Genomic DNA, 11,030 nt, shown 5'->3' on the forward strand with positions numbered 1-11,030 from the left:
ATCCTGTCTTCCAACAGTGGCAAATGACAGAAGTTTCATATAAACAGAACAGGGTAATTATTCAGTGATACTTTCCCTGTTTTGTAGTTCTATCTTCTGGAAGCGAGAGGTTTAAGACACCCAGAGCATCGGGCTTAATCCCTGGAGATTTTGACTGATAGTCATTAATAGGACTTCATGAATTTATCTAATTCCTTTTTTAATCAAGTTATAATTCTGTCCTTCTTAACATCCCCTGGTAATAAGTTCCAGAAGTGGACTGTACATTGTGGGGCTAATTATTTCCTTTCATTTGTTTTAAACCTGCTGCCTATTAATTTTATTGGGTGATGCCCAGTTCTTAAGTTATTGAAGGGGTAAATAATATTTCCGTATTCAGTTTCTCAACAGTCATAACATTACGGATTACCTCTATAATCTCTCCCCTTAGTCATCTCTTTTCCAAGCAGAAAAGTCCCAGTAGTTTTAATCTCTGCTTATATTAGAAGCTGTTCCATCCCTATATGCATTTTGTTATCCAGCTCTCTACCTGAGCCTCTGTGCCTAAGCCTTGTCACTTAGGCCCATCATCCCGACCGATGTCAGGATGGCAGTCGGTTTCTAGCGGAGTGCCTCAAGCTTCGGTTCAAGGACCGGTTTTGTTCAATATCTTTATTAATGACCTGGTTGAGGGGATGGATTGCACCCTCAGCAAGTTTGCAGATGACACTAAGCTAGGGGGAGAGGTAGATATGCTTGAGGGCAGAGAAAGGGTTGAGAGTGATTTAGACAAATTGGAAGATTGGGCCACAAGAAATCTGATGAGGTTCAACAAGGACAAGTGCAGAGTCCTGCACTCGGGACGGAAGAATCCCAAGCATAGTTACAGGCTGGGGACCAACCAGCCAAGTAGTAGTTCTGCAGAAAAGGACCTGGGGGTTACAGTGGATGAGAAGCTGGATATGAGTCAACAGTGTGCCCTTGTAGCCCAGAAGGCTAATGGCATATTAGCTTGCATTAAGAGGAGCATTGCCAGCAGATCCAGAGAAGTGATTATTCCCCTTTATTCGGCTCTGGTGAGGCCACATCTGGAGTACTGTGTCCAGTTCTGGATCCCCCACTACGAAAAGGATGTGGACACATTGCAGAGGGTCCAGCGGAGAGCAACCAAAATGATTAGGGGGCTGGAGCATATGACCTATGAGGAAAGGCTGAGGGAGTTGGGTCTGTTTAGTCTGCAGAAGCGAAGAGTGAGGGGGGATTTGATAGCAGCCTTCAACTTCCTGAAGGGAGGTGCCAAAGAGGATGGAGAAAGGCTTTTCTCAGTAGTGACAGATGGCAGAACAAGGAGCAATAGTCTCAAGTTGTGGTGGGAGAGGTCCAGGTTGGATATTAGGAAAAACTATTTCACTAGGAGAGTGGCGAAGCACTGGAATGGGTTACCTAGGGAAGTAGTGGAGTCTCCATCTCTAGAGGTGTTTAAGTCTCGGCTTGACAAAGCTCTGGCTGGGTTGATTTATTTGGGATTGGTCCTGCCTAGAACAAGGGGCTGGACTTGATAACCTTCTGAGGTCTCTTCCAGCTCTGTGGTTCTATGATCTCAGGGTCATCTGTGACTTGTATTACAACTCTTCAAAAAGTGCAGCTCTAACATTTCTAAAATCAAAATTGGCTTAAAGACTTAGTCCAAGAGGACCAGGGATGTAATTGAATTACTTATTCTCAGCCTGATTGGTCAGCTATTGAAATAGTCCCAGCTAGAGTTTCAGTATGTTAAGTCTAAGTACAGCATAACTATACCTAGTTATATATCTGGAACCTCAATATAATTATAGTTTCATTCTATAATTATAGTTTCATTCACTAATAGTTTCATCCTTAAAACAAAAAACGAGTCACAAATTTATCTGTAACTACAATAATGAAAATCAGAAAGCACCATGAGATATGCTACAGAATGTAAATACAATCATTGCATTATACAACATAACAAGCATTTATGAACAGAAGTTTCTACTTTATTATTCACTTACTTCTTTGTGCCCCGATATCACAGCAATCTCACTAAAGTCTTATAGGAGCATAACTGCTGAGCTGCACAGAGAGTAAGTTAAGATTATGGTTTGAGCCTTAACTTCGCATTTCTTACCCATTTGCACATTTTTTAACATTTGTAAAGGTTTTTTAAAGACTAGTTTATGTCTCTATACTATTTTCATTTTTTTCCCCCAGATAATAGATTTTTGGGTCCAATATTTTGACCCAGTATCTTAAAACATGGTCCTCGATTAAAACTAACAGCATACATTCAGTAATAAGTACTTTCCAAGTTAGTGGAGAAGTCCTATAGATTAGGCTGCATTTTGCTACTTCTGTATGGGTATGTTTACACAACAAGGTTATTTCAAAATAATAACTCCTGAAATAACTATTTCAAAATAGCACGGTCACGCTACAGGGAAGCCTCAAAATTAGTTTGTGGCAAGCTCCCTTAGTGCGGATGTGCTACCGTGACTTCGAACCCAGAAAACACTGGGAACTACTTATTTTGAATGACTCTGGGTAATAGTTATTTCAAAATAGCAGCAGCTGAGCATCCACATTAACTCTATTTTGAAATAGCAATTCTGAAATAGGCATTATTCCTCAAATTCAGGGGCTATTATTTCAAAATAACAAGCAATGGACAAGAAGCAATGGGCTTAAACTGCAGCAAGGAAGGTTTAGGTTGGACATTAAGAAAAACTTCCTAACTATCAGGGTGGTTAAACACTATAATAAATTGCCTAGGGAAGTTGTAGAATCACCATCCCTGGAGATATTTAAAAGCAGGTTGGATAGACATCTAGCAGGAATGGTCTAGAGGGGACTGGACTTGATGACCTCTTGAGATCCCTTCCAGTTCTAGTGTTCTATGATTCTATTATTCTAAGCCTGTTATTTTTAAATAATTTCGAAATAACGGGTTTGCTATGTGGATGCTCACCTTATTACGAAATAACAGGAGTGTATTGTAGACATGTGCGTGATGAGGGAGAAAGGGGATTAAATTAAAAGAGTGAAAAAATACTATATATTTGGGCTCCAATCCTTCAGTAGGATCATTAGTGATAACTCTTCAATAGCAACAGTGTCCAATTGACTTCAGTGGGAATCCACGTAAGCCCAGAGGTCCAGGTTAATACATTTGTTTGCAGGTTGTGATTAAGAAGCCTAAGTGAGTCTAATGCACTTGGAAACATTCATGAAGAAAAGAATATTTTATATAAAGATGACTAAATTCCTTCCCTTGTTCCTGCAAAAGAACAACCCCACTGATCCAGTAACATCTGGAACTGTATTTAAAAACTCTCTGCTTTTTTGTTCATGTGTTTCTAAATATCAGTTCTGTTTTGGAGAGCATCATACAAGGTGCCATCTGCAGTAAAACTTTTGTTTTGCAGGAGGGGAGGCTCAAAAGAGTAATTAATTATTTTATACAAAAATATGGTCTATTTTGTTAAGCATACTTTAGGCATCCTGTGCTTTTGGTGCAATAAAAACAATAAGTAACTTGAATGAAAAGAGCTGAAAAGAGCTGATAATTAAACTGTAATTTTCTAAAACAAAGGCCATATCATGAGCAAAATGCACAACTACATGACTGGCTTATTTTCTCTGGAAATTTTACTGTATATCAAGTCATGCAAAGTTCCTGAAAATGTGGACCGTGCTTTCACCTCATTAAAGCTGCCTCTTATTTAAGCAGCCAGAGACAACAGGAAATCTGAAATGATTGACTGTTGTCATTGGGCAGCAAAATGACAAGATCTCTGCCAGCCAAACTAACAGCATTTTACTGTAACATATAGGTATACTTGTTTTCCTGGGAGGGGCTTTCCCTAAAGTATATGTTAAGCTGTAAATCTTTGTGAAAAAACTGAAAGCTTTGGGTGACATCTTGGCCCTTCTGAAGTTAAGGAAAAAATCCTTGTTGCTACAATATGGGATGGATTTCACTTGTAGCACCCTATTCAGTTTTGAAACCCTTTTAATAGTGCCATTTTGATCATAAGAATAAAACTCCCAAACAACTTATCTTATGTTTGTCTGAATTCAAAGTATTGTACTTCAAAATGAGGTTTTCTTGTTTAACTTTTTCCAGAGATGATGCCTGTGTTACCTATTGTTACCCACAATTGTTTCTCTTGCACTTACCTTTTGTAATTCCACTAAATTCACTGAGGCTGCATGGAATGTAAATTGGGAAAGAATTTGTCCTTGTGTTATAATAGGCTATAAAGCATTCTATAACACTTTTGTCTGAGCAATGCTACACTCAAAATCAATTGTGTTGCCTACTGTTACAATGTGGATTATTGACAATAAACTGCATTCACTGAAACATAATTTCAGCTATTAAAATGCTCCCAGTTCATCTTAATTTCTCAGTATCTACAGACTGCAGCAAAACTTCACACAGAACAGCAAATGGTTATTCTACTGTATTCATTTGTTTCCATTGCCCTTTAATACACCCATCATAATTGAATAGAAGGCAGCAGCTGTTTAGAATAAACAGAAAAACATGACTCTGTGGAGTTTTGAAGCGCGAGGCCCAGGACATCATAAAAAATTTAAATTATTTCAAGATCTCTTACATCAGTGTTCAGGGCACCCTGAACCAATTTGCATCATATTTTAAACACAGGAGACGTGAAATGAGCTGAACTCTTACTGAGGATTAGGGTGGAGGGTAGCTCACTCTAGTAGACCTTTCTGATATTTCTATCTAAATGCAGATTTAGTTTTCTGTTCTGCACAGTCCATATAAGAAATCCCTCACTATGGAGATGCTAAAAAGAAATGAATATTTAAATTAGAAGTTTTTTTTTCAGCAGGAAGAGAAATTTCTCAAGTGTGTTTTATGCCACATTAGCAATGATCTGGGCTTTCTTTATCTGTAGATAACAGTGAATATATGAAAAAAATGAGACTGGGGGAAATTGCTCTGATACTATCTGAAATATTATTCTTTGTTCTTGTTTAGTTTTTCTCTGCAAGCACAAAAGCTGAAAGCTCTACCTAGCATTTGGATGGGATACCCTCATTTTTCCATCCCCCAGGTTAATATTTTTCCTATTGCTAGATAATGGTAAAACTACATATAAATTGTTCTCTCTGTCAGGATTCTTGAGTTGTTTGTGAACTCCTATGTACAAAATAAAATTCTTGATGCAGAGGGCTCTCTGTGTCCTAAAAATTAATTCACAAATAGAAAATAGTTTTGGGTTTTTGAACATGACAGGAGATTTTTGTCTGGCTGAACATGCTGAGGGAGAGAGAAGGTGGATGACCCACCACATTCCTTTCAGGTAGATGTATTCTTCTTGGAAATCCTATTTCCAAAAGAGTAGACACAATATAGTGTTAAAGACGTACATAACAGTACTCTAGCTTGCAATTCAGTGAGACCAGGTTTCCTCTAAAGAAGAAGGCTGCAGCAATGACAGGGATTTTCTGGATTGCAGGGACAAGAAAAAAATAACTCAACTGAAGTGAGCTTCAATCGGGTTGGAGTGCATGTAGTATACTGAGATGTACTCTTCGCGTGAGATCCCTTTTATTCTAAGCTTCACTTTGGGGCAAAGTATGGCCATGGCCCTAAGTGTGATCAGCGCAATTAGACTCCCTCCCCCCACTTTTGTTGACAGAACAGCTATACTATTACTCTATTACTGCAACCTCAGGACTGAAATAGCAACTACTTTTATATAATGGCAATAGCCTTCATACTGTCCTAAATCTTTCCCCCATGATATGCCTATACACAGAGCACTTCTATGGATCTCTTGGTTGGAATGCTGTTTTCACATTCTTAGGGGAAATACATCTATTCCATTGTAGTCAGGCCCTCTTTGGGGAGGATGGATAAAGAAGAAATTTGCTCCAGCTGTGAAAGTCAGGAAAAAATTTGTTTGAAAGGGAAAATATACCACATTAAAAATATTTAGAATCTCATAAGAAAAAAAAAAGTTTCGTTGTGAACAAAAAGGAAACTAGATGAATGATTGTTAGAAGAAGAGGGATTAACATGTGTAAGTTGATAGAGGCAGTGTATTTACTTCAGACAAAATGGTAACATATTCATAACTCTAAGTACTATCAATTGAGATGCAGAGTACCCAAATTCTTACAAAAATAATGAACAGTAGATTATAGTTACCCAGACTCTGTTGGGCCCTAATTTTGTGCAACTTCTTTGTTTCATTTGCCTTTCTGTGAAAATCCTGGAGACTCTAAAACAGTAAAAGTTACATACAATTTAAAACAGACCAGAAGGTATGAATCTCTCTGAGTTTTGTATATTAAATATAATAAGAAAAAGTACATTTGTTGTTTTAAAATGAAGGCTGACATACTTAACTTGTCTAGCAGTGGAAAAGGCAATATTACATTCTAAATCTTTAAGGATTACTTTGATGCCTCCTAAATGATTCAGAAGAACTTCATTCCCAGAAAATAATTTTCTGTTAGTCATGACTTTAGCAACTATTGTCCTCTGTTTTGCCTTAAAGACCTGCATTATATATTGTTCAGCAATATTTTCTTGTCTGATTATTTCTCATATCAGATTTGTGATACTGGGCAGAAAGCTACTGGTAAAATATTGTAAGCTCAGAAAAAAAGCAGACTCCTTGCATTTTAGTTCTTTGTTATATGTACCCATATGGAAAGAACTGACTTTTCAGTCTTTCAGTCTGAATTACTTTTATTTTACAATTAAGATAAGCAACAATAAAGTCCCCAAGAAAGAGCACAGTAAAACTTCCTTCTTTAATACATGGTATCAGCTGAGTTACACAAAATGACAACCTTATCTGAATATAGCAGATTTCTAAAAAATTAAAGGTACAATACACAGAAAACAAGATTATGACCATTAATATAGCTACAACAATCTCATTTCTTTATTCTCAACAAGTTATTTGCTTTGGCTGATAACTCTGTACATACAATCACCATAAACAGGTCAACATTTATTAACAGTTACCACAGTAGTATTTACAATATCAGTTATTTCTACAATAAATTCAGTAGAAGTTTTTGTAGCTTTTATACCACTATGTTGTAACTGTTAACATCCTTTCTTTTCAAGTCATGATCACAGAGGACTAGACATCTTTATTATGGTGTCTTTAAAAAGTTTCCATGCAGAGGCCCAACTTAAATGTATGCCCCAAATTAAAAAACATAGCAAGAGACCTAAAAAAGAGTCACCGTGGCTTAACCACCATGTAAAAGAAGCAGTGAGGGACAAAAAAGGCATCTTTTAAGAAGTGGAAGCCCAATCCTAGTGAGATAAATAGAAAGGAACATAAACACTGTCAAATCAAGTGTAAAAATGTAATAAGAAAAGCAAAAAAAGATTTGGAGGAACAGCTAGCCAAAAACTCAAAAAGAAATAACAAAATGTTTTTTAAGCACATTAGAAGCAGGAAGCCTGCTAAAAAACCTGTGGGTCCCCTAGAAGATCAAGATATAAAAGGAGCAATCAAGGACGATAAGGCCATGGCGGATAAACTAAATGATTTCTTTGCTTCAGTCTTCAGAGCTGAGGACGTTAGGGAGATTCCCAATTCTGCATCGTCCTTTGTGGGTGAGGAACTGTCCCAGATTGAAGTGTCATTAGAGGAGGTTTTGAAACAAATAGAAAAACTTAATGTTAACAAATCTCCGGGACCGGATGGCATTCATCCAAGGGTTCTAAAAGAGGCACGTAGAAGAACATAATATGTTGGACAAAAGTCAACATGGTTTCTATAAAGGGAAATCATGTCTTACTAATCTATTAGAGTTTTTTTGAAGGGGTTAACAAACATGCAGACAAGGGGGATCCAGTAGGTATAGTATACTTAGATTTTAAGAAAGCCTTTGACAAGGTCCCTCACCAAACGCTCATGTGTAAATTACATGGCCATGGGATAAGAGGGAGGGTCCTTTCTTGGATTGACCCTGGTTAAAAGACAGGAAACAAAGGGTAGGAATAAATGGTAAATTTTCAGAACGGAGAGGGGTAACTAGTGATGTCCCCCAAGGGTCAGTCCTGGGACCGATCCTTTTCAACTTATTCATAAATGATCTGGAGAAAGGTGTAAGCAGTGAGGCAGTAAAGTTTGCGGATGATACCAAACTGTTTAGGATAGTCAAGACAGAAGCAGACTGTGAGGGACTCCAAAAAGATCTCACCAAACTGAGTGATTGGGCAATAAAATGGCAAATGGTAGGTGATTAACATGGAAGCTAAAAAGCAAACTGAAAACTACTGTAATTAAATGTTGTTTGAATTAACAGTTACCTTATATTAACAGAAAAAAACCTGTACCACTCTCACTATAATTTATATGATATTAATCTCCTCCATAATAACAGCTCTCTTTCTTTCATATAAGTAATCAGGAAGCATTATCCAGAAGAGAATTAATTTGTTATACATTGTCTCTTACATAAGATGGTTTTCATTAGATTAAGAAAAATGTGCAAGTACAATTTTGGTTTAAGTCATCACAAATATAATCAAGTAATTTGTACGATCATAACATTAACATAAACGTAGACATTATCCATTAATTTCAATGTAGCAACAAGTTCAGATATGACTAATCAGTAAGATGGTAACTTATAGACAGTCATCCATGTAGGCAAAAGATGTATTTTAACACTGTCGTTAACAAATGTGTAAGATGCACGACTTGCTCAAATAAATTATTATTTTTCCTTTACTACAAAGCTAATGACAATCGTATCAAGGTCTAAAAACTAATATTTAGTCTTTGGTATTGTGAACAATGGGGAGGAATGGAATTTGCCACTTTGTTAATGGCCTTGTTATCTCATGTTGAACCAGTAGGGTTTTGGGCATGAAATTGCTGCTTTAGTTGTGAAAGGAATAGGAACTATACTGTGTACAATTTAAACACTAGTTTGTAATTGATGTTTTGTGATTCCTGAATGAAGTGGTTGTTGGAGCAGCCAAAAATATGTCTGACTTGATTTTTTATAAAGCTATTACTTTTTTCAGTAAAAAGGAGAAATGGCTAAGATGTGAAATAACACAAACTGAAATAGTCTTTAAGTGGTGCAGATTTCAAAACAGCCAGACAGTACAGCAGCTTTGCTCTCCCTCTGGCTTTGTGTTGAACCCTGGAGGGATTATATAATTGCTTCTAGTCCTCAAAGGTTGATGGAAGAGAGGGAAAACTGAGCCTTACTATTAATTTTAAATAAATGAAAGTTAATGACATGCCCAAAGCAAATCATTTCTAGAAATATTAATTAAACTACACAGATAAAGAAGGCAAATGATAGGCATACTTTATCTAGCCAGAGAGCAAGAACTATTAGTTTCTGCTTAAAAAGAATAAGACTGCCAGTAAGATGCATTAGATGAACTATGCACCATAGGATAGTAATAATCACTCTCTCACTCTCTTTTCGTCTCCACAAAATGGTGACCCTTCCCCAAACTTCCTGAAAAAAAGCAAAACACAAACCCTGAGTCCCAATTGTCACAACTATAGACAACTGCACCTCTCTTTTCCCTTAGTGGTTCAGCAAGGGCACCTCAGACTTCCAGCTCCTAAACATGGAGATTAGTGTCCCTCTCACCTCTTTCCAACCAGGATACTTCCAGGATGATCTGTTCCCTGCTTTCACTATATTTTTTCCCAGCAAGAGACAAGCTGCCTACACAAGCTACTCTTTCCCACTCTTCAGAGATTAATATCAAAATGATTGCCAACAGTCATAAGTTATACTTTTCCAATGCAAGCTTCTTTATTCAGTGGGTAAAAGTATTAGAGAGAAAACATTACAAACAATAAAAGAGCCAACATACATGCTAAGAAGCTTACCTGATAGTCCACCAACAGCTGTCTCCAACATGTGCTCTGACCCATAAGTTCTTCAATACACCTCTCTTTTGTGGTTACAAATTCCTAACAGCCTCAGCTCAGAAGAAAAACCTAGTCTTTTGGGCTCTCTTAGTCCAAGTTCTCCCAACCCTTCCTTAATGATTGAGGCCCTCCATGGACCAGAGGGTCATGTCTGTTTGCTTGATCAAGAAGAAAGCCTTGAATCATTTTAAACTGAAGTTATTTATTCAAAAGTCCTTCCTTTAACTGTTGGTGCTAGGAGAATCCAGATTGGGTCCTAGAATTGTCCTTGTGTAATAAATGATCAGAAGTTAACCCCTCAGAGCAAAGCTTCAAAGACTGAGTTCATAGATGGAGGAGGCTGCAGACCCCTCATCTTAAGTATTTCCCACTGCAAAGGACTGTTTGGGACAATATGCATGAAGTTCTTAATTCTTCCCAGAGATTTTATTTGTCATTCTCCAAGAGAAGTTTTATGCTATTCCACAGAAACACATATCCAATTTTTAATACAAAGGACCCCAAAGATATTGAATTTCATTCAATAATGTTTATCTTAATTCCACAAGGCTTGTCCAGGATATTTAATATAGCTATCACAACAGTGATTCAACGTTTTTAGAGTGTCAGTGAAACACACAGAAAGAGAAAAAGACAGAGAGAGAGAGAACGAACATGTTAAAAACCATAATTCTGGTTTCAAAGTCAAGATTTGAATAGAGTTATGAAGTGCCAGTGTGATGGTGGCAGATCAGGCTCATGTCAAGGCCCAACACCTTGCTGGACACTGACAAATGTGTAAGTGAAGACTAATCTGGTTCACCTGTATTTTAGTATTGTTGAAATAGATATTAGAATTACAAAGTTATGTTTATACTTCATGCAATACTTGTGGCATGCTGCACATAATAATTCTACTTATAATGTTTGTAACATTATACAACAATAAGGGGGAGGGATAGCTCAGTGGTTTGAGCATTGGCCTGCTAAACCAAGGGTGGTGAGTTCAATCCTTGGAAGCCATTTGGGGTAAAAATTTGTCAGGGATGGTACTTGGTCCTGCTGTGAAGGCAGGGGACTGGACTTGATGACCTTTCAAGGTCCCTTCCAGTTCTAGGAGATAGGCAATCTCCATTA

The sequence above is a fragment of the Pelodiscus sinensis genome, chromosome 3, assembly GCF_049634645.1.
Source record: "Pelodiscus sinensis isolate JC-2024 chromosome 3, ASM4963464v1, whole genome shotgun sequence".
In the NCBI taxonomy this organism is placed as follows: Eukaryota; Metazoa; Chordata; order Testudines; family Trionychidae; genus Pelodiscus; species Pelodiscus sinensis.